The 24,028-nt window shown below is 39.5% G+C and overlaps 1 non-coding gene across 1 annotated transcript; it reads right to left on the bottom strand.

Annotated features, from left to right (window-relative positions):
• Positions 1–2,061: 2,061 nt before the first annotated feature.
• Positions 2,062–2,169, bottom strand: LOC130984480 (small nucleolar RNA R71). Its single transcript, XR_009088415.1, has one exon. It is a non-coding gene; the product is annotated as a small nucleolar RNA R71 (small nucleolar RNA).
• Between the last annotated feature and the right edge of the window lie 21,859 nt (positions 2,170–24,028).

The following is a 24,028-nucleotide window of genomic DNA, read 5'->3' as shown; positions in this document are numbered from 1 at the left end:
GGTTGCACTTCATGAGTCTTATACTTTTGTGACCCCTCGGTCTTCTATGTTTCTTTGCATTTCTCTAAGCATGAGGACATGCTAGAATCTAAGTGTGGGGAGGTTGACAAACCCCATTTTGAGGGTTTATCTTGTGCTGATTTCAGGGGTTTTATCAATGATTCCACACACTTTCTATATGAAAATACAAGATTTTGCATTCCTTTCCTAGTTTTGCCCCATGAATGAAAACATGCTTATTTTGCACTAAAATAGATACATTTCTAATCTTCTCTTGATGCCATTCGATGCCGTGACTTGCGTGTTAAGTGTTTCCAGAATATAGGGCAGGGATGGACCAAAAGAGAGAAGGAGGATGGGAGCAAAGGAAGGGAGCAAGAGAATTAAGCCTTGGAAATCTCGGCATGGGCGCGTGCGCGCACTTGACGCATCCGCGTGGATAGACCAACTAGAAGCCGAAGCCAAGAGTCAAGCTACGAGTCGGCTTGCGTAGCGGCTAAGCCATGACTTCCTTGGGCGCGCACGCGTACGCCACGCCTCCGCGTACATTACAAGATGCATCTACGGCGCGCGCGCGTACCTTGCGCGTGCGCGCCGATGTTTGAATGTGAATTTTTAAGAAGTCACGTGACTTAGGCGTGGAGTTAGTTGAGAATCGCATCTTTGGGGAATGCCTTGGCGGGAAAAGCTTAAGAAGACCAAAGGAGCAAGGGTTAAGGATTTTTTATTTTTAGTTCATTTTGTAGATATTAGATATTTTTGGGAGGTTAGTTAGTCACATTTTGGGAGAAGGAGAGAGAGATTCCAAGCTTCCACTAAGGTTCATCTTCATCCAATTTCTGAATTTTCAATCACTTTTGGTGAGATCCATTACAATTCTCACTTCACTTTGTTCATGTCATAGATCTTCTTCTCCAATTTCAAGTAGTAATTGTAATTGCTCAATTCTCATAGATTTAGAATTCAACTTTGTAATTTTGGATTTCATCAATACCTTGAGAATTTGATTTTCATTGTTGATCTTTGATCTTTGTTGTTAGTTCCTTGTGTTGCAATACTTTTAATTCCACTTTTCTTATCATTTCACTATGACTTTCTTTCTTGCTCATCACATGTTTGATAAAATGTCAACATTAGTTATGGAGTAGAAATATCTCACTTGGCATAGGGTTGGGCCATTAGAAGAAGTTGAATAGTTGTGTCAATTGTTGATTTGAAATTAGGAATTGCTAATTGACTTGGAGTGCACTAAAGCTAGATTCTCATGAGGTGAAGCTAGGACTTGTGACTCAAGTTGATTATCTTTATTTGACTTTCCTCTATACCTAGGGGATAACTAAATGAGGCAAGGCCTAATTGTCATCATCATTGAGTAAACTATAAGGATAGAAATTCTAATGCCAACCCTAAGCCAAGTCCTTTAATGATTGATTGTTTGTTTCCTATTACCTTGCTAAAACCTTCAAAGAATTTCAACAAAGCTTTCTAATCAATAAGATGCACACTTTGGCAATTCCAAGGGAGGATGACTCGGGAGACTTGTACTCTCGGATATAGATTGTAGGATTGTTTGGTACGAAATTTAAGTGTCGATTAGACTATACTCACGATCATATTCATCTTTGGATTCTAATTCGGCATGCAAAAGTTTGTTTATCAGCAGCTGAAAACAACAACAATGCCAACAATGCAAGGAAGGTGTTGGGTGACTTTATTACACTTACTCCCGACTTCTATGGGAGAAGCATCTCTATCCCTGCCATTGGAGCAAACAACTTTGAGCTTAAGCCTCAATTAGTTTCTCTAATGCAACAGAATTGCAAGTTCCATGGACTTCCATTGGAAGATCCTCATTAGTTTTTAGCTGAATTCTTGTAAATCTGTGACACTGTCAAGACTAATGGGGTTGACCCTGAGGTCTACAGACTTATGCTATTCCCTTTTGCTGTAAGAGACATAGCAAGGATATGGTTGGATTCACAACCTAAAGAAAGCCTGAACTCTTGGGAAAAGCTAGTCAATGCCTTCTTGGCAAAGTTCTTTCCACCTAAAAAATTGAGTAAGCTTAGAGTGGAAGTCCAAACCTTCAGACAGAAGGAAGGAGAATCCCTCTATGAAGCCTGAGAAAGATACAAACAATTGATCAGAAAGTGTCCTTCTGATATGCTTTCTGAATGGAGCATCATAGGTATCTTCTATGATGGTCTATCTGAACTGTCCAAGATGTCATTGGATAGTTCTGCTGGAGGATCTCTTCATCTGAAGAAGACGCCTACAGAAGCTCAAGAGCTCATTGAAATGGTTGCAAATAACCAATTCATGTACACTTCTGAAAGGAATCCTGTGAACAATGGGACGAATCAGAAGAAAGGAGTTCTTGCGATTGATACTCTGAATGCCATATTGGCTCAGAACAAAATATTGACTCAGGAAGTCAATTTGATATCTCAAAGTCTGTTTGGAATGCAAGCTGCACCAGGCAGTACTAAGGATGCTTCATCTGAAGAAGAAGCTTATAATCTTGAGAACCCTTTAATGGAAGAGGTGAATTACATGGGAGAACCCTATGGAAACACCTATAATTCTTCATGGAGAAATCATCCAAATCTCTCATGGAAGGATCAACAGAGACCTCAACAAGGTTTCAACAATAATAATGGTAGAAGAAACAGGTTTAGCAATGGCAAGCCTTTTCCATCATCTTCTCAGCAATAGACAGAGAATTCTAAGCAGAACAACTCTGACTTAGCAACCATGGTCTCTGATCTAATCAAAACCACTCAAAGTTTCATGACTGAAACAAGGTCCTCCATTATGAATTTGGAGGCACAAGTGGGACAGCTGAGTAAGAAAGTTACTGAACTTCCTCCTAGTACTCTTCCGAGCAATACAGAAGAGAATCCAAAATGAGAATGCAAGGCCATTAACATGATCCACATGGCCGAACGAGGAGAGGAGGAAGAGGCATTGAACGCCACTGAGGAAGACCTCAATAGACGTCCACTGGCCTCCAATGAGTTCCTTAATGAGGAACCATGGGAATCTGAGGCTCACACTGAGACCATAGAGATTCCATTGGATTTACTTCTGCCATTCATGAGCTCTGATGAGTATTCTTCCTCTGAAGAGGATGAAGATGTCACTTTATAGCAAGTTGCCAAGTACCTTGGAGCAATCATGAAGCTAAATGACAAGTTATTTGGTAATGAGACTTCGGAGGATGAACCCCCTTTGCTCACCAAAGAATTGGATGACTTGTCTAGGCAGAAATTACCTCAAAAGAGACAGGACCCTGGGAAGTTTTCAATACCTTGTGCCATAGGCACCATGACCTTCAAGAAGGCCTTGTGTGACTTAGGGTCAAGTGTAAACCTCATGCCTCTCTCTGTAATGGAGAAGCTAGGGATCTTTGAGGTACAAGCTGGAAGAATTTCACTAGAGATGGTAGACAATTCAAGAAAACAAGCTTATGGGCTTGTAGAGGATGTTCTGGTAAAGATTGAAGACCATTACATTCCTACTGATTTCATAGTCCTAGAGACTGGGAAGTGCATGGATGAATCCATCATCCTTAGCAAACCCTTCCTAGCCACAACAAAGGCTGTGATTGATATGGACAGAGGAGAATTGATCATTCAAGTGAATGAAGAATCCCTTGTGTTTAAGGCTCAAGGATATCCCTCTGTTACCATGGAGAGGAAGCATAAAGAGCTTCTCTCAAAACAGAGCCAAACAGAGCCCCCACAGCCAAACTCTAAGTTTGGTATTGGGAGGCCACAACCAACTTCTAAGTTTGGTGTTGAACCCCCACATTCAAACTCTAAGTTTGGTGTTGGGAGGTTCCAACATTGCTGTGAGTATCTGTGAGGCTCCATGAGAGCCCACTGTCAAGCTACTGACATTAAAGAAGCACTTGTTGGGAGGCAACCCAATGTTATAATTATCTATTTTCCTTTGTTATTTTATGTTTTCTGTAGGTTGATGATCCTGAGAAGTCATAAAATCAATTGAAAAAGCAAAAATAGAATGAAAAACAGAAAGAAAAATAGCACACCCTAGAGGAAGATCTTGCTGGCGTTTAAACGCCAGTAAGGGCAGCAAATGGGCGTTTAACGCCTAGTCTGGCACCATTCTGGGTGTTTAACGCCAGAGAGGGGCACCAGACTGGCGATAAACGCCAGGAAAGGGCAAGAAGTTGGCGTTAAACGCTAGAAATGGGCACCAGCCCGGCGTTTAACGCCAGAATTGGCATGAAGAGCATTTTTGCTCGCCACTTGGTGCAGCGATGAATTTTCCTTGACACCTCAGGATCTGTGGACCCCACAGGATCCCCACCTACCCCACCACCCTCTCTCTTCTTCTTCACCCATTCACCAATCACCTCAACCACTATTCCCCAAAAACCCCTCACCTATCAAATCCCATCTTTCTCTTCACCACTTACATCCATCCTTCATAAAACCCCACCTACCTCACCATTCAAATTCAAACCACTTTCCCTCCCAAACCTACCCATTCATAATCGAACCCTACCCCTCTCTCCACCCCTATATAAACCCATCTTCACTCCTTCATTTTCACACAACCTAAACACTACTTCTCCCCCTTTGGCCGAACCACAAAGCCATCTCCATCTCCTCTATTTCTTCTTCTTCTACTCTCTTCTTTCTTCTTTTGCTCGAGGACGAGCAAACCTTTTAAGTTTGGTGTGGTAAAAGCATTGCTTTTTGTTTTTCCATAACCATTTATGGCATCCAAGGCCGGAGAAACCTCTAGAAAGAGGAAAGGGAAGGCCAAAGCTTCCACCTCCGAGTCATAGGAGATGGAGAGATTCATCTCAAGGGTGCATCACTTCTATAAAGTTGTGGCCTTGAAGAAGGTGATCCCCGAGGTCCCTTTCAAACTCAAAAAGAGTGAATATCCGGAGATCCGACATGAGATCCGAAAAAGAGGTTGGGAAGTTCTTACCAACCCCATTCAACAAGTCAAAATCTTAATGGTTCAAGAGTTCTATGCCAATGCATGGATCACCAAGAGCCATGATCAAAGTGTGAACCCAAACCCAAAGAATTGGCTTACAATGGTTCGGGGAAATGCTTAGATTTTAGTCCGGAAAATGTAAGGTTGGCATTCAACTTGCCCATGATGCAAGTAGATGAACACCCTTACACTAGAAGGGTCAACTTTGATCAAAGGTTGGACCAAGTCCTCATAGACATTTGTGAAGAGGGTGCTCAATGGAAGAGAGATTCAAGAGGGAAGCCGGTTCAACTAAGAAGGCATGACCTCAAGCCCGTGGCTAGGGGATGGTTGGAGTTTATCCAACGCTCAATCATTCCCACTAGCAACCGGTCCGAAGTTACCATAGACCGGGCTATCATGATTCATAGCATCATGATTGGAGAGAAAGTAGAAGTTCATGAGGTTATAGCCCAAGAACTTTATAAGGTGGCGGACAAGTCCTCTACCTTGGCAAGGTTAGCCTTTCCTCATCTCATTTGTCACCTCTGTTATTCAGTTGGAGTTGACATAGAGGGAGACATCCTCATTGATGAGGACAAGCCCATCACTAAGAAAAGGATGGAGCAAACAAGAGATCTCACTCATCATGAAATCCCTGAGATGCTTCAAGGGATGCACTTTTCTCCACAAAACTATTGGGAGCAAATCAACACCTCCCTAGGAGAATTGAGTTCCAACATGGGACAACTAAGGGTGGAGCACCAAGAACATTCCATCCTCCTCCATGAAATTAGAGAAGATCAAAGAATCATGAGAGAGGAACAACAAAGGCAAGGAAGAGACATTGAGGAGCTCAAGCACTCCATAAGATCTTCAAGAGGAAGAACAAGCCGCCATCACTAAGGTGGACCCGTTCTTTAATTTCCTTGTTCTTTATTTTCCTGTTTTTCGAATTTTAATGCTTATGTTTATCTATGTTTGTGTCTTATGATCATTAGTATCTTAGTGTCTATGCCTTAAAGTTATGAATGTCCTATGAATCTGTTCTTAATTGAAAAAGAGAAGAATTACATGCATTTTGAATTTTATAACAGATTAATTATTTTGATGTGGTGGCAATACTTTTATTTTCTGAATGTATGCTTAAACAGTGCATATGTCTTTTGAATTTGTTGTTCATGAATGGTTGGCTCTTGAAAGAATGATGAAAAAGGAGACATGTTACAGAGGATCTGAAAAATCATAAAAATGATTCTTGAAGCAAGAAAAAGCAGTGAATTCAAAAAAAAAACGAAAAAGAAAAAAAATTAATAAAGTTGTGATCTAAGGCAAAAAGAGTGTGCTTAAGAACCCTGGACACCTCTAATTGGGGACTCTAGCAAAGCTGAGTCAAAATCTGAAAAGGTTCACCCAATTATGTGTCTGTGGCATGTATGTATCCGGTGGTAATACTGGAAGACAGAGTGCTTTAGGCCACGGCCAAGACTCATAAAGTAGCTGTGTTAAAGAATCATCATACTTAACTAGGAGAATCAATAACACTATCTAGATTCTGAGTTCATATAGAAGCCAATCATTCAGAATTTCAAAGGATAGAGTGAGATGCCAAAACTGTTCAGAGGCAAAAAGCTAAAAGCCCCTCTCATCTAATTAATACTGAACTTCATAAATGTTTTTAGAATTCATTGCATATTCTCTTCTCTTTATCTTGTTTGATTTTCAGTTGCTTGGGGACAAGCAACAATTTAAGTTTGGTGTTGTGATGAGCGGATAATTTATACGCTTTTTGGCATTATTTTTAGTATGTTTTTAGTATGTTTTAGTTAGTTTTTAGTATATTTTTATTATTTTTTAGTTAAAATTCACTTTTCTGGACTTTACTATGAGTTTGTGTGTTTTTCTGTGATTTCAGGTATTTTCTGGCTTAAATTGAGGGACCTGAGCAAAAATCTCATTCAGAGGCTGAAAAGGACTACAGATGCTGTTGGATTCTGACCTCCCTGCACTCGAAGTGGATTTTCTGGAGCTACAGAAGCCCAATTGGTGCGCTCTCAACGGCGTTGGAAAGTAGACATCCTGGGCTTTCCAGCAATGTTTAATAGTCTATACTTTGCCCGATATTTGATGGCCCAAACCGGCGTTCCAAATCAACTCAAGAATGCCCGGCGTTAAACGCCGGAACTGGCACAAGAATGGGAGTTAAATGCCCAAACTGGTACAAAAGCTGGCGTTTAACTCCAAGAAAAGTCTCTACACATGAAAGCTTCAATGCTCAGCCTAAGCACACACCAAGCGGGCCCGGAAGTGGATTTTTATGTCATTTACTCATTTATGTAAACCCTAGGCTACTAGTTCTCTACAAATAGGACCTTTTGCTATTGTATTTTCATCTTTGGATCTTTGATCATCTTTAGATCTTTGAATCTTTTGATCACGTTTTGGGGGCTGGCCATTCGGCCATGCCTAGACCTTGTTCTTATGTATTTTCAACGGTGGAGTTTCTACACACCATAGATTAAGGTGTGGAGCTCTACTGTACCTCGAGTATTAATGCAATTACTATTGTTCTTCTATTCAATTCAGCTTGTTCTTGTTGTAAGATATCACTTGTTCTTCAATTTGATGAATGTGATGATCCGTGACACTCATAATCATTCTCCCCTATGAACGTGTGCCTGACAACCACCTCCGTTCTACCTTAGATTGAGTGAATATCTCTTGGATTCTTTAATCGGGATCTTCGTGGTATAAGCTAGAATTGATGGCGGCATTCAAGAGAATCCAGAAGGTCTAAACCTTGTCTGTGGTATTCTGAGTAGAATTCAATGATTGAATGACTGTGACAAGCTTCAAACTCCTGAAGGCTGGGCGTTAGTGACAGACGCAAAAGAATCACTGGATTCTATTCCAACCTGATTGAGAACCGACAAATGATTAGCCGTGCCGTGACAGGGTGCGTTGAACATTTTCACTGAGAGGATGGGACTGTAGCCACTGACAACGGTGATGCCCAACATACAGCTTGCCATGGAAAGGAGTAAGAAGGATTGGATGAAGACAGTAGAAAAGCAGAGAAACGGAAGGGACAAAGCATCTCCATACGCTTATCTGAAATTCTCACCAATGAATTACATAAGTATCTCTATCTTTACTTTATGCTTTATTCATATATCATTCATAACCATTTGAATTCGCCTGACTGAGATTTACAAGGTGACCATAGCTTGCTTCATACCAACAATCTCCGTGGGATCGACCCTTACTCGCGTAAGGTTTATTACTTGGACGACCCAGTGCACTTGCTGGTTAGTTATGCGAAGTTGTGATAAAGAGTTGAGATTGCAATTCAGCGTACCATGTTGATGGCGCCATTGATGATCACAATTTCGTGCACCAGGGGGTATACAGATACTACCCCCATATGAAGCAGTAGTGGGGTTACTCTATGACCCTAGAGTCCTTCTGGACTGTTCAGTTCCACTTAGGTCCATGATGGAGAAAGGGAGGTGATGTGAATTGTGAATAAAATTTTATTTTATTTATTTTAATATATTTTTTTTCGTTTTCGGACAGAAATAAATAATATTAATAAAATAAAAAAAATTGGAAATTAAAATAATTAATTATTTAAAAAGATTTTAAAATTTTTATGAGAATTTTTGAAAAAAAAAATAAAGAGAGAGAAGGTGGTTAGGAAGATTTTAAAAAACATATGATTTTAGAAATTTTAAAAAGATATGATTTGAAAAACATATGATTTTTAAAAATTTTGACCAAGTCAACCCAAGGAATTCGAAAATAATGATTAAATAAAGGAATATATATTTTTGAATTTAATGAGGAAAGAGAAAAACAGTAAAATAACACCAAACTTAGAATTTTTAGATTAAAACAAAGAAAACAAAGAAGAAAAATCTGAATGTCAAGATGAACACCAAGAATACTTTGAAGATCAAGATGAACACCAAGAACAAATTTTGAAAATTTTTAAGAAAACAAAAACACAGAAGACACCAAACTTAAAATATGAAACTAAACTCAAAGAAAAATAAAAAATTAATAAGGAAAATAAGATTTTTGAAAGATTTTTGAAAAGAAAAAAAATAGAAGATGCAACTCTAGTGACTCTAAACCAAAAAAGATAAAAAAAATTTCCTAATCTAAGTAACAGGACGAAACGTCAGTTGTCCAAACTCGAACAATCCCCAGCAACGGCGCCAAAAACTTGGTGCACGAAATTGCAATCACACTTCTGCAACTCCACACAACTAACCGGCAAGTGCACTGGGTCGTCCATGTAATACCTTACGTGAGTAAGGGTCGATCCCATGGAGATTGCCGGCTTGAAGCAAGCTATGGTTATCTTGTAACTCTTAGTCATGAGATTAATAATAAAAAGGATTTTGTTTGTGAAAAGTCAAAGAGCATGAAAAGAATGGTACGTGTTATTCAATAATAGAGAGCTTGTTGAGGTTTTGGAGTTGCTCTGTCTTCTGAATTTCTGCTTTCCTACTGTCTTTTTCTTCCAGAAACGCATGTCCCTTCAATGGCAAGCTGTATGTTAGTGGATCACCATTGTCAATGGCTACCATCCGTCCTCTTAGTGATAATATGTCATCTACGGTTTCCCGCATGGCTAATCATCTGTCGGTTCTCACTTGTGTCGAAATAGGATACATTTATCCTTTTACACACTGTCACTGCGCCCAACATTCGCGAGTTTGAAGCTCGTCACAGTCATCCCATCCCAGATCCTACTCGGAATACCACAGACAAGGTTTAGACTTTTTGGATCTCAGGAATGCTGCCAATTGATTCTAGCCTCTACCACGAAGGTTCAGATTTCATGAGTTTGAGTGCTCTGTTGTCAGGAGATGCAGGTCAAACTCGTGGATTAGAAACCCAAGAGATACGCACTCAAGCTGTCGCCCAATGACTACGTTGAGCTCATGTAGAACGGAAGTGGTTGTCAGGCACGCGTTCATAAGTTGGGGAATGATGATGAATGTCACAGATCATCATATTTTCCATGTTGAAATACGAGTGAGTATCTTAGAATAAAAATAAACGTGATTGAATAGAAAATAGTAGTAATTGCATTAATCCATTGGAAACACAACAGAGCTCCTCACCCCCCCTATGGGGTTTAAAGGTTCATACTGTAGAAGATACAATAGGATTTGTCAAAATGTCATCAGTTGCAAAATAAATCTCTAAAATTAGTTTTTATACTAAACTAGTAACCTATGTTAACAGAGAATGAGTAACTAGATGCAGAGAGTACAGAAATCCACTTTCGGCGCCCACTTGGTGAGTGTTTGGGCTGAGCTTCCTAGCTTTCACGTGCATGTGCCATTTCTGGAGTTAAACGCTAGCTTGGATACCAGTTTGAGCGTTTAACTCCAGCTTTGGTGCCAGTTCTGGTGTTTTGCACCAGAAAAGGGTCTCTGGTGGGCGTTTAAATGCCAGTTTGGCCCATCAAATATCGGGCAAAGTATAGACTATCATATATTTCTGGAAAGCCCAAGATGTCTGCTTTCCAACGAAATTAAGAGCGCGCCAATTGGATTTCTGTAGCTCCAGAAAATCCACTTCGAGTGCAGGATGGTGATAAACCCTATTTGTAGGGTTTATCTTGTATTGATTTTTGGGGATTTTATCACCTTTTACCCACATTTATTCAATGAAATAGCATGGTTTTATAACTTCTCCCTTAATTGTGCTTAAGAGTGAAAACATGCTTTTTAGGTCTTAAATAGCTAAATTTAATTCACCTTGATTATATTAGATGCCTTGATATGTTTGTTAAGTGATTTCAGAATTAGGAGGCAAAGATTGGATCAAAGGGAATGGAGAGAAAGCATGAAAAGTTGGAGAACTCATGAAGAAATGAAAGAACCGGAAAGCTGTCAAGCCGACCTCTTCGCACTTAAACAACCCTAACTTGAGCTACAAAGGTCCAAATGATGCGGTTCTAGTTGGGTTGGAAAGCTAACATCTGGGGCTTCGAAATGATATAAGATTTGCCATAGTTGCATCGCGCATAGGGGCGCGCACGCGCACGGTACGCAGACGCGCCGATGGAGGCACATGACCCACTCAATGCATCACGTGGCCAGCGATTTTAGACGCCTTGTGGGCCCAATCCAACTCATTTCTAATGCTATTTAAGCCAAGGATTGAAGAGGAATCAACACACTTTTAATTATTAGTCATAGTTTAGTTTTTAGAAGTAGTTTCTAGAGAGAGAAGCTCTCACTTCTCTCTAGGATTAGGATTAAGATTAGGTTTAGTTCTTAGATCTAGATTTTAATTCATCTTCTTCTACTTTTATCTTCTCAATTCCTTGTTGTTACATTCATTCTTCTTCCATTCTTTTGATGTAATTTCCTTTATGTCGTTCTTGTGTTTTGTTGTAGATCTACTTTTGTTTCTTCTACTCTCTTTCAATTCAATCAAGGTAATTCATAATAAATGTGTTCATTTGATTTGTTGTTGTTTAATTCCTTGCAAATGAGTAGTGTAGATTTACTTTTCTTGCAATTTTACTATGCTTTCCTTTTATGCCTTCCAAGTGTTTGATGAAATGCTTGGTTGGATTTTAGAGTAGAATTTTATACTCTTGGCTTGGAAAGGTAACTTAGGACCTCTTGAGTTACTAATGTCCAAGTAATTGATGATTGGGATCCATTGACTCTAGTTCTCACTAATTGAATTAGTGGAGAGTTAGGACTTATGGACTAGGATTGATATAGCTCATTTGACTTTCCTTTACTACTAGTTAGAGGATGATTTAATGAGATTAATCCTTGCCAATTCTCATATTGTGGTTAGTGATTAGGATAGAGATCCTTGACCACCAACCCTTGCCAAGACCTTTTTAGCCATTAGTTTACTTTCTTGCCATTTATCTTTCATGCCTCTTATCAAAACCCCAAAAATAACTCATAACCAATAACAAGACACTTTATTGTAATTCCTAGGGAGAACGACCCGAGGTTTGAATACTTCGGTTTATAAATTTTAGGAGTTTGTTACTTGTGACAAACAAATTTTTGCATGAAAGGATTATTGTTGGTTTAGAGACTATACTTCAACGAGATTTCATTTGTGAAATTCTAAACCGTCAAAAATCTAATCATCAGATGGTCAGAATCCAACAGCATTTGCAGTCCTTTTTCAGCATCTGAATCAGATTTTTGCTCAGGTCCCTCAAATTTTAGCCAGAAAATATCTTAAATTACAGAAAAACACACCAACTCATAGTAAAGTCTAAAATGTGATTTTTGCATAAAAAGTAATAAAAATACAACAAAAAGTGAATAAAACATGCTAAAAACTATATGAAAATACTACCAAAAAGCGTATAAAATATCCACTCATCAGGAACGGTACAACTTTTAATACAACATTGGAGACTATATATATATAAGAAAAATACATAAAATGAAAATCCCAAAAGTAGATCTTCGCTTCTATAAGAGTCTCCAACACGCTCAACATGGTGCCTCACGTCCTGCATATGAAAAACAACAAATACGTATGGAATGAGAACCAGAGGTTCTCAGTATGGTAATGGTACTCGCATAGATAATAAATAATGTCCTGAAAATCCAGAGGCATTCCAAAACTCCAACAACTCATTGTTATATCCTAAAGTTTTCTCGAAACCATAATAGGATAACCATATCTAAGGAATCTAATCTAACTCCTCACTTCCCGTTCTCTGCAAACTTCTATTTTACCATGTGGACCAACCCTCTGCGTCTTCTCTACAAGCACGAGGGATCTCTCAGAAAACAAATACAAACAAGACAAACAAGGAAAAAAATTATAGTAATAGATACAAAAATTAGATCAAATAGGAATTAGTTACAGATAAGCAATTAGGCAAGTCGAACAAATGCATCCTCAAACAAAACATACAAGTGCATATGATGCATGTTTGCCCTATGGCCGATGAGCTCATCTATCGGTTATACAGCCAAACCTGACATGTTTGGTAGCTAACCCTGGACAAAAGCACCACCTCGTGGAGCAAGTAGGACTGAGCCACAACCCTTGCTACTATCCAGCTGTCTCAATTTGTAACCCAGAGTTGGATGAACCACAACCCATGCATACCGCCCAAGTATCTCAATTACTTACTTGGAGCAAGTGGGATTAACAACAACACTTGCTACTACCCAAGTGTCTCAATTACTAACCTAGAGCAAGTGAGAGGAATCACAACCTTTGCGTACTGCCAAGCTGTCTCAATTATTAACCATCCTTATCATATTTCAATTGTAAACATTCATCACCATATTTCATTCTCATATTCATTCACATTGTCCTCATAATCATAATCAATCATTCTCATTATCATAATTATCCCCCTCATAACTCAACATCCCAATATTCATAATCAATTTCCACATGTCCCAATCAAAAATCAGTTATCCTCATCATAACTCTCATTACACATAATCCATTTTTTCTCAATATCAATTCAACATCCTCAATATGTTTGCTCTTATTCCGAAACCTAAAAGCTAGCTATCGGACTTTAAACAGAGGTTACAAAAGTTTACAAGCCTACCAGTAAAGTCAAACAGTTAAAAACAGAGTATTGTGTGAAAAATAAGGCTTGTGCGTATGCATCATTGCTGTGCGTATGTGATGAACCACTATTTTATAACTTATTTTCGATCAAATTGAGTGGATTTTATCAACTTTACTCACACTTATCCGTATAATTTGCATGCTTTTAATTTTCCTTCCGAATTTTGTGCTATGATTGAAAACATATTTTGCCTTTAAATTACTAATTTTTAATCCTCTCTTATTACCATTCGATGCCATGATATGTTTGTTAAGTGTTTTCAAAGTTTTTAGGGCAAGAATGGCTTAGAGGGTGGAAAGAAAGCATGCAAAAGTGGAAGAAACACAAAGAATTCAAGATTTGAGAAGCTGGTACCGACGCGTACGCGTCGCCAGTGTAGAGTTCAAATGACGCATACACGTGGCTGATTCGTACGTGGCTGATGGCAATTTTTGGGCTGCTTTTGGCCCAATTTTAAGCCCAAAAATGAAGACAATACGCTGGGAAGTGGAGCTGAGGAATGCCAATCATTCATTCATACAGTTGAGTTTTAGATAGATGTAGGATTCTAGAGAGGGAGACTCTTTCCTCTTTCTAGGTTTAAGGTTTCTCCTTTTATTTTCAATTTTATCTAGGTTTAGGTTCTACTTCTCATTTTGATTCGAGTTCTTCTTTTAATTTGTTGTTATTACCTCTTTGCTTTCTTAGTTTCACATGTTGTTTCCTTTACCTTGTTGCTTTATTGTTCATGACTCCTTATTGATTCCAATTTCATTTTAATACATGATGAGTCCATATTTGATGAGATATTTTTACTTGAATAGGATGGATTTCATCACATAAACTCACACTTAACCACCAAAATAGCATACTTTTTTGTTTGATCCTTAAATTGAACCTAAATGTGAAAACATGCATTTTTATAGTTAAATTGAGCAATTTAAGTCAACTTTTATTCCATGCGATGCCGTGATATGTTTTGTGAGTGATTTCAGGTCAATTAGGCAAGAATGGGTTGGAAAAGTGGAAGAAAGCATGTACAAGGGAGAACACATGAAGAAAACAAGGAAAAGCACATACAGTCAAGTGTGTGTGCGCACAAGCATCTGTACGTGCACACAAGAAGGAATTAGTATGTGTGCGTACGCAACCATCTGTGCGTGTGCATAAGTGGCGAAACAGCAAAGTGTGCATGCGCACACATCTGTGCGTACGCATAGGTCCCTGCACATGGATTCATTAATAAAGCACGTGGCAAGCGATTTTGGGGCTCTCTTGGCCCAATTATAAGTGTGCTGAAGCCAAATTGATGTGATATATGAAAGGAAAATGATCATACATAAAGAGGGCTCACTTGGTTATAGTTTTTTGTTAGATTAGGAGACCTCATTTTACATTTTCTTGGATAGTTAATTAGAAGTAGGAGTAGTATAGTTAGAATGCTCTCCTAGGGTTTTATTTCATTTCCATCTCCATTGTAGCATTTTATAGCAAGCTTTGATCTTAAATTTTTGCTTCCTTAATTGTAAGTACTCTTAATTTCCCTAGGAGAGAATTCTAACTACACTACTCCTACTCCTAATTAACTATCCTATAAAATGTAAAATGAGGACTCCTAATCTAATGAAAAACTATAACCAAGTGAGCCCTCTTCATGTGTCATCATTTTCCCCTCATATAGCACTTCAATTTGGCTTCAACACACTCAAAATTGGGCCAATAGAGCCCCAAAATCGCGAGCCACGTGCTTCATTAATGAATTCACGTGCAGGGACCTGTGCGTACGTATAGATGTTTGCGCATGCACACTTTGCTGTTTCGCCACTTGTGCGTACACACACATACTAATTCCTTCTTGTGCACACGGACATATGCTTGTGTGCACGCACACTTGACTGTGTGTCCTTTTACATATTTTCTTCATGTGTTCTCCCTTGTACATGCTTTCTTCCACTTTTGCCAACCGATTCATGCCTAATTGACATGAAATCACTCACAAAACATATCACGGAATCGAATAGAATAAAAGTGGGCTTAAATTGCTCAATTTTAGTACAAAGACACATGTTTTCACATTTAGGTTCAATTTTGGGATCAAACACAAAAGTATGCTATTTTGGTGGTTAAGTATGAGTTTTTGTGATGAAATCCATCCAATTCAAGTAAAAATATCTCATCGAATATGGACTCATCAATTCCCCCACATTTAAACAATAGCATGTCCTCATGCTAAACCAAAGAAGGAGAATAATCAAAGGGTTTACAACTTATTGAATGCAACTATCTATATGCATGCAAGTATATTATATACTATCTATACCTATCTATCTATGTATAGTTTCCTATAGGATTGGTAAAATCAGTTTAAATTTGATTGAAAATCAGTTTAAATTGCTAAAAAACCTTAAAGAACAAGTGATTATGTGTGATTATGCATATTCCAAACCAACATGAATAAAAAATTTCTGTCAATTCACTAAACAAAACAGTCTATGCATTTATAATGCACCAAACAGAATGATCACAGCTGAAAAAGAATGCCATTCAATTTGGTGTTTCAAGCAAAAATAGCAACTAGTGCATAACCAAAATTCAAGCTCAATCATCATCCACAATTACTGAAAACTGCACAATTACTAATATAATGCCTAATTAAAATGAAGTTCAAAACAGATGTTGGCCAAACATAGGAATTGAACAAAAAACTTGTCACTCAGGCAATCTATCGAGCATGTGGTATGCATAATTTTAAAACAGCAATCTCAGTACAATCAAAGCAGCATTCAACCCAGAAATTCAGCCACAAACAAATTCAGACCAGAAAACACAAGTTTTACTAACCTAAGCCTAACCAGATCACTAAAGAGAATTAAAAAGCAATTTAAAATTAATTAAAACAGATGAAACAGGGGGAAGTGAACAGGGGTAGAACCTGCGTTAACGAAAGGAGGAAGAATGGAGGGGATGGGTGGTGATGGTGCAGTTGCAGTGGCACAGAAGTTCACCGCCGCTGGTGGCTTGCAGGAACTGGAAGTCGTGGATAGAGGGTTGGCGCGGAGAGGGGTGACGTCGCGCATAGAAGAAGAAATGAGGAAATCGAGAAGGAAAGGGAAGAAGGAAGAGAGAGAGGGTGGGCGATAGTGGTCTCCGGTGGTGGTTTCGGATGGACGGATGGGTGGTGGTGTGGACTGGGTATTGAGGGGTGGCCGTAGGTGATACTGGGTTACAGAGAAGAAAAGGGGAAAAGGGAAAAGGGTCGGGGAAACTAATAGGGTGTGATGGTATCCCCTTTCGAATTAACGTTCGAAAAGGGTCTTGTGCGTGCGAACAAGATAGGGTGCGGATGCACAAGAGAAAATGATGGGTATGCGCGCGCACAGCAGCGTGCGAGCGCAGCGAACAGAATAGGCATCAAGGCTTCTGCGCGCGCAATACACTTTGAAGTATTTTATGTTTATTGTCGCTTTCTTTAATTTGTGGTTATTGTTTTCTTGCAATTGTTAGTATTAGAATTTACTATTTCTTTTTAATTTTCTATGTTTTTATTTTATTTCTTCCAAGTGTTTGATAAAATGCTTGGTTGAATTTTAAAATAGATTTTTGTGTTCTTGGCTTGGATTGAGTAATTTGGAGACTCTTGAATTGTCAAAGTCTCTTGTTGATTGGTGATTGAAAGTTGCTACTTGGCTTGAACTTCACTAAATCTAGTCTTTGATTAGGACATATGAACTTAAGTTGATTTTGCTCACTTGAATTTTCTTCAATTGTTAGAGGTTAACTAAGTGAGAGCAAAAGGCAATTACCATCACAATTAACGATGATATCGAGGATAGGAATTCCAATTCTCAACCCTTGCTAGGATTTTTCTTAGTTGTTAATTAACTTTCTTGTTATTTACATTTCTTGTCCCTTATTTCAAAACCCCAAAAATATTACCTCATAATCAATAATAAGAATACTTCCCTGCAATTCCTTTGTGACACGACCCGAGGTTTAAATACTTCGGTTATTTTTATTGGTTTGCATTGTGACAAACAATTAAACATTGACCGAGGATTATTTGTCAGTTTAGAACTATACTTGCAATGCCATTTTACTGAGAAATTCTAGACCGACAGTTATCCTCTGTCAGTATGCGGTATGCAAAATTGTGATCACTACTTTTCACAACTCAAATAATCCCTAGTAATGGCCCCAAAAACTTGGTGCTCAATACCATGGCATAAACACAACTTCACACAACTCACCAGCAAGTGCACTGGGTCGTCCAAGTAATAAACCTTACGCGAGTAAGGGTCGATCCCACGGAGATTGTTGGTATGAAGCAAGCTATAGTCACCTTGTAAATCTCAGTCAGGCAGACTCAAATGGGTATAGATGATGAATAAAACATAAAGATAAAGATAGAGATACTTATGCAATTCATTGGTGAGAACTTCAGATAAGCGAATGGAGATGCTTTGTCCCTTCTGTCTCTCTGCTTTCCTACTGTCTTCATCCAATCCTTTTTACTCCTTTCCATGGCAAGCATTATGCAAGGGTTTCACCGTTGTCAGTGGCTACCTCCCATCCTCTCAGTGGAAATGTTCAACGCACCCTGTCACGGCACGGCTATCCAGTTGTCGGTTCTCGATCATGTCGGAATAGAATTCAGTGATTCTTTTGCGTCTGTCACTAACGCCCCACAATCGTGAGTTTGAAGAACGTCACAGTCATTCAATCATTGAATCCTACTCAGAATACCACAGACAAGGTTTAGACCTTCTGGATTCTCTTGAATGACGCCATCAGTTCTAGCCTATACCACGAAGACTCTGATCTCACGGAATGGCTGGCTCGGTTGTCAGGCGAGCGCTCGGTTGTCAGGCGATCAACCATGCGTCGTGTATTAGGAATCCAAGAGATATTCACCCAATCTAAGGTAGAATGGAGGTGGTTGTCAGTTACACGTTCATAGGTGAGAATGATGATGAGTGTCACGGATCATCACATTCATCAATTTAAAGAACAAGTGATATCTTGGAACAAGAACAAGCTGAATTGAATAGAAGAACAATAGTAATTGCAATAATACTCGAGGTACAGCAGAGCTCCACACCTTAATCTATGGTGTGTAGAAACTCCACCGTTGAAAATACATAAGAACAAGGTCTAGGCATGGCCGTGAGGCCAGCCTCCCAATGATCTAAGAACTAGATGTCCAAAGATGATCCTAAGATCAAAAATGATCCCAAGATGTAAATACAATAGTAAAATGTCCTATTTATAGAGAACTAGTAGCTTAAGAATTACAAAGATGAGTAAATGACATAAAAATCCACTTCCGGGCCCACTTGGTGTGTGCTTGGGCTGAGCAATGAAGCATTTTCGTGTAGAGACTCTTCTTGGAGTTAAACGCTAGCTTTTGTGCCAGTTTGGGCGTTTAACTCCCACTTTGGTGCCAGTTCCGGCGTTTAACGCTGGGAATTCTGAAGGTGACTTTGAACGCCGGTTTGGGCCATCAAATCTTGGGCAAAGTATGGACTATCATATATTGCTGGAAAGCCCAGGATGCTACTTTCCAATGCCATTGAGAGCGCGCCAATTGGGCTTCTGTAGCTCCAGAAAATCCACTTCGAGTGCAGGGAGGTCAGAATCCAACAGCATCTACAGTCCTTTTCAGTCTCTGAATCAGATTTTTGCTTAGGTCCCTCAATTTCAGCCAGAAAATACCTGAAATCACAGAAAAACACACAAACTCATAGTAAAGTCCAAAAAAGTGAATTTTAACTAAAAACTAATAAAAATATACTAAAAACTAACTAAAATATACTAAAAACATACTAAAAACAATGCCAAAAAGTGTACAAATTATCCGCTCATCACAACACCAAACTTAAATTGTTGCTTGTCCCCAAGCAACTAAAAATCAAATAAGATAAAAGAGAAGAGAATATGCAGTGAACTCCAAAAATATCTGTGAAGATCAGTATTAATTAGATGAGCGGGGCTTTTAGCTTTTTGCCTCTGAACAGTTTTGGCATCTCACTTTATCCTTTGAAATTCAGAATGATTGGCTTCTTTAGTAACTCAGAATCCAGATAGTGTTATTGATTCTCCTAGTTAAGTATGATGATTCTTGAACACAGCTACTTATTGAGTCTTGGCCGTGGCCCAAAGCACTCTGTCTTCCAGTATTACCACCGGATACATACATGCCACAGACACATAATTGGGTGAACCTTTTCAGATTGTGACTCAGCTTTGCTAGGGTCCCCAATTAGAGGTGTCCAGGGTTCTTAAGCACACTCTTTTTGCCTTGGATCACAACTTTATTTCTTTCTTTTTCTTTCTTTTTCTTTTTCTCCCTTCTTTTTTTCGTTTTTTTTTCGCTTCTTCTTTTCTCTTTTTTTTTGTATTCACTGCTTTTTCTTGCTTCAAGAATCATTTTTATGATTTTTTAGATACTCAGTAACATGTCTCCTTTTTCATCATCCTTTCAAGAGCCAACAACTTTAACATTCATGAACCACAAATTCAAAAGACATATGCACTGTTCAAGCATACATTCAGAGAACAAAAGTATTGCCACCACATCAAAATAATTAATCTGTTATAAAATCTAAAATTCATGCAATTCTTCTCTTTTTCAATTAAGAACAATTTTTTATTTTAAGAAAGGTGATGGATTCATAGGACATTCATAACTTCAAGGCATAGACACTAAGACACTAATGATCATAAGACACAAACATGGATAAACATAAGCATAAAATTCGAAAAACAGAAAAATAAAGAACAAGGAGATTAAAGAACGGGTCCACCTTAGTGATGGCGGCTTGTTCTTCCTCTTGAAGGTCTTATGGAGTGCTTGAGCTCCTCAATGTCTCTTCCTTGCCTTTGTTGCTCCTCTCTCGTGATTCTTTGATCTTCTCTAATTTCATGGAGAAGAATGGAGTGTTCTTGGTGCTCCACCCTTAGTTGTCCCATATTGGAACTCAATTCTCCTAGGGAGGTGTTGATTTGCTCCCAATAGTTTTGTGGAGGAAAGTGCATCCCTTGAGGCATCTCAGGGATTTCATGATGAGAGGGGTCTCTTGTTTGCTCCATCCTTTTCTTAGTGATGGGCTTGTCCTCATCAATGAGGATGTCTCCTTCTATGTCAACTCCTACTGAATAGCAGAGGTGACAAATGAGATGAGGAAAGGCTAACCTTGCCAAGGTAGAGGACTTGTCCGCCACCTTATAGAGTTCTTGGGCTATAACCTCATGAACTTCTACTTCTTCTCCAATCATGATGCTATGGATCATGATGGCCCGGTCTAGAGTAACTTCGGACCGGTTGCTAGTGGGAATGATTGAGCGTTGGATAAACTCCAACCATCCCCTAGCCACGGGCTTGAGGTCATGCCTTCTCAATTGAACCGGCTTCCCTCTTGAATCTCTCTTCCATTGGGCGCCTTCTTCACAAATGACTGTGAGGACTTGGTCCAACCTTTGATCAAAGTTGACCCTTCTAATGTAAGGGTGTTCATCTCCTTGCATCATGGGCAAGTTGAATGCCAATCTTACATTTTCCGGATTAAAATCTAAGTATTTCTCCCGAACCATTGTGAGCCAATTCTTTGGGTCCGGGTTCACACTTTGATCATGGTTCTTGGTGATCCATGCATTGGCATAGAACTCTTGAACCATCAAGATTCCGACTTGTTGAATGGGGTTGGGAAGAACTTTCCAACCTCTTCTTTGAATCTCATGTCGGATCTCAGGATATTCACTCTTTTTGAGTTTGAAAGGGACCTCGGGGATCACCTTCTTCAAGGCCACAACTTCCTAGAAGTGGTCTTGATGCACCCTTGAGATGAATCTCTCCATCTCCCATGACTCGGAGGTGAAAGCTTTTGCCTTCCCTTTCCTCTTTCTAGAGGTTTCTCCGGCCTTGGATGCCATAAATGGTTATGGAAAAACAAAAAGCAATGCTTTTACCACACCAAACTTAAAAGGTTTGCTCGTCCTCGAGCAAAAGAAGAAAGAAGAGAGTAGAAGAAGAAGAAAATGGAGGAGAGGGAGATGGCTTTGTGGTTCGGCCAAAGGGGGGAGAAGTAGTGTTTAGTGTGTGTGAAAATGAAGGGGTGAAGATGGGTTTATATAGGGAGAAGAGAGGGGTAGGTTTCGGTCATGTGAGGGTGGGTTTGGGAGGGAAAGTGGTTTGAATTTGAATGGTGAGGTAGGTGGGGTTTTATGAACGATGGATGTGAGTGGTGAAGAGAATAGTGGGATTTGATAGGTGAAGGGTTTTTTGGGGAAGAGGTATTGAGGTGATTGGTGAATGGGTGAAGAAGAAAGAGGGTGGTGGGGGTTGGTGGGGATCCTGTGGGGTCCACAGATCCTGAGGTGTCAAGGAAAAGTCATCCCTGCACCAAATGGCATTCAAAAATGCGTTCTGAGCCGATTCTGGCGTTAAACGCCAGGCGTTTAACGCCAAGTGCTTGCCCTTTTCTGGCGTTTAATGCCAGTCTGGTGCCCCTTTCTGGCGTTAAACGCCCAGAATGGTGCCAGACTGGGCGTTAAACGCCCATCTGCTAGCCTTACTGGCGTTTAAACGCCAGTAGGTTCTTCCTCCAGGGTGTGCTATTTTTCTTCCTGTTTTTCATTCTGTTTTTGCTTTTTCACTTGATTTTGTGACTTCTCATGATCATCAACCTACAGAAAACATAAAATAACAAAGGAAAATAGATAAAATATAACATTGGGTTGCCTCCCAACAAGCGCTTCTTTAATGTCAGTAGCTTGACAGAGGGCTCTCATGGAGCCTCACAGATACTCAGAGCAATGTTGGAACCTCCCAACACCAAACTTAGAGTTTGAATGTGGGGGTTCAACACCAAACATAGAAGTTGGTTGTGGCCTCCCAACACCAAACTTAGAGTTTGACTGTGGGGGCTCTGTTTGACTCTGTTTTGAGAGAAGCTCTTCATGATTCCTCTCCATGGTGACAGAGGGATATCCTTGAGCCTTAAACACAAAGGATTCTTCATTCACTTAAATGATCAATTCACCTCTGTCCACATCAATCACAACCTTTGCTGTGGCTAGGAAGGGTCTGCCAAGGATGATGGATTCATCCATGCACTTCCCAGTGTCTAGGACTATGAAATCAGCAGGGATGTAATGGTTTTTAACCTTTACCAGAACATCCTCTACAAGTCCATAAGCTTGTTTCTTTGAATTGTCTGCCATCTCTAGTGAGATTCTTGCAGCTTGTACCTCAAAGATCCCTAGCTTCTCCATTACAGAGAGAGGCATGAGGTTTACACTTGACCCTAGGTCACACAAGGCCTTCTTGAAGGTCATGGTGCCTATGGCGCAAGGAATTGAGAACTTTCCAGGATCTTGTCTCTTTTGAGGTAATTTCTGCCTAGACAAGTCATCCAGTTCTTTGGTGAGCAAAGGAGGTTCATTCTCCCAAGTCTCATTGCCAAATAACTTGTCATTTAGCTTCATGATTGCTCCAAGGTATTTAGCAACCCGCTCTTCAGTGACATACTCATCCTCTTCAGAGGAAGAATACTCATCAGAGCTCATGAATGGCAGAAGTAAATCTAATGGAATCTCTATGGTCTCATTTTGAGCCTCAGATTCCCATGGTTCCTCATTAGGGAACTCATTGGAGGCCAATGGACGTTCATTGAGGTCTTCCTCAATGGCGTTCACTGCCTCTTCCTCCTCTCCAAATTCGGCCATGTTGATGGCCTTGCACTCTCCTTTTGGATTTTCTTCTGTATTGCTTGGAAGAGCACTAGGAGGGAGTTCAGTAATTTTCTTGCTCAGCTGTTCCACTTGTGCCTCCAAGTTTCTAATGGAGGACTTTGTTTCATTCATGAAACTTTGAGTGGTTTTGATTAGATCAGAGACCATGGTTGCTAAGTCAGAGTGGTTCTGCTTAGAATTCTCTGTCTGTTGCTGAGAAGATGATGGAAAAGGCTTGCCATTGCTAAACCTGTTTCTTCCACCATTATTGTTGTTGAAACCTTGTTGAGGTCTCTGTTGATCCTTCCATGAGAGATTTGGATGATTTCTCCATGAAGAACTATAGGTGTTTCTATAGGGTTCTCCCATGTAATTCACCTCTTCCATTGAAGGGTTCTTAGGATCATAAGCTTCTTCTTCAGGTGAAGCATCCTTAGTACTGCCTGGTGCATTTTGCATTCCAGATAGACTTTGAGAAATCAAATTGACTTGCTGAGTCAATATTTTGTTCTGAGCCAATATGGCATTCAGAGTATCAATCTCAAGAACTCCTTTCTTCTGATTTGTCCCATTGTTCACAGGATTCCTTTCAGAAGTATACATGAATTAGTTATTTGCAACCATTTCAATTAGTTCTTGAGATTCTGTAGGCGTCTTCTTCAGATGAAGAGATCCTCCAGCAGAGCTATCCAAAGACATCTTTGATAGTTCAGAGAGACCATCATAGAAAATTCCTATGATGCTCCATTCAGA

The sequence above is a fragment of the Arachis stenosperma genome, chromosome 5, assembly GCF_014773155.1.
Source record: "Arachis stenosperma cultivar V10309 chromosome 5, arast.V10309.gnm1.PFL2, whole genome shotgun sequence".
NCBI lineage: Eukaryota > Viridiplantae > Streptophyta > Magnoliopsida > Fabales > Fabaceae > Arachis > Arachis stenosperma.
This window is presented reverse-complemented; position numbering and strand designations above follow the sequence as displayed.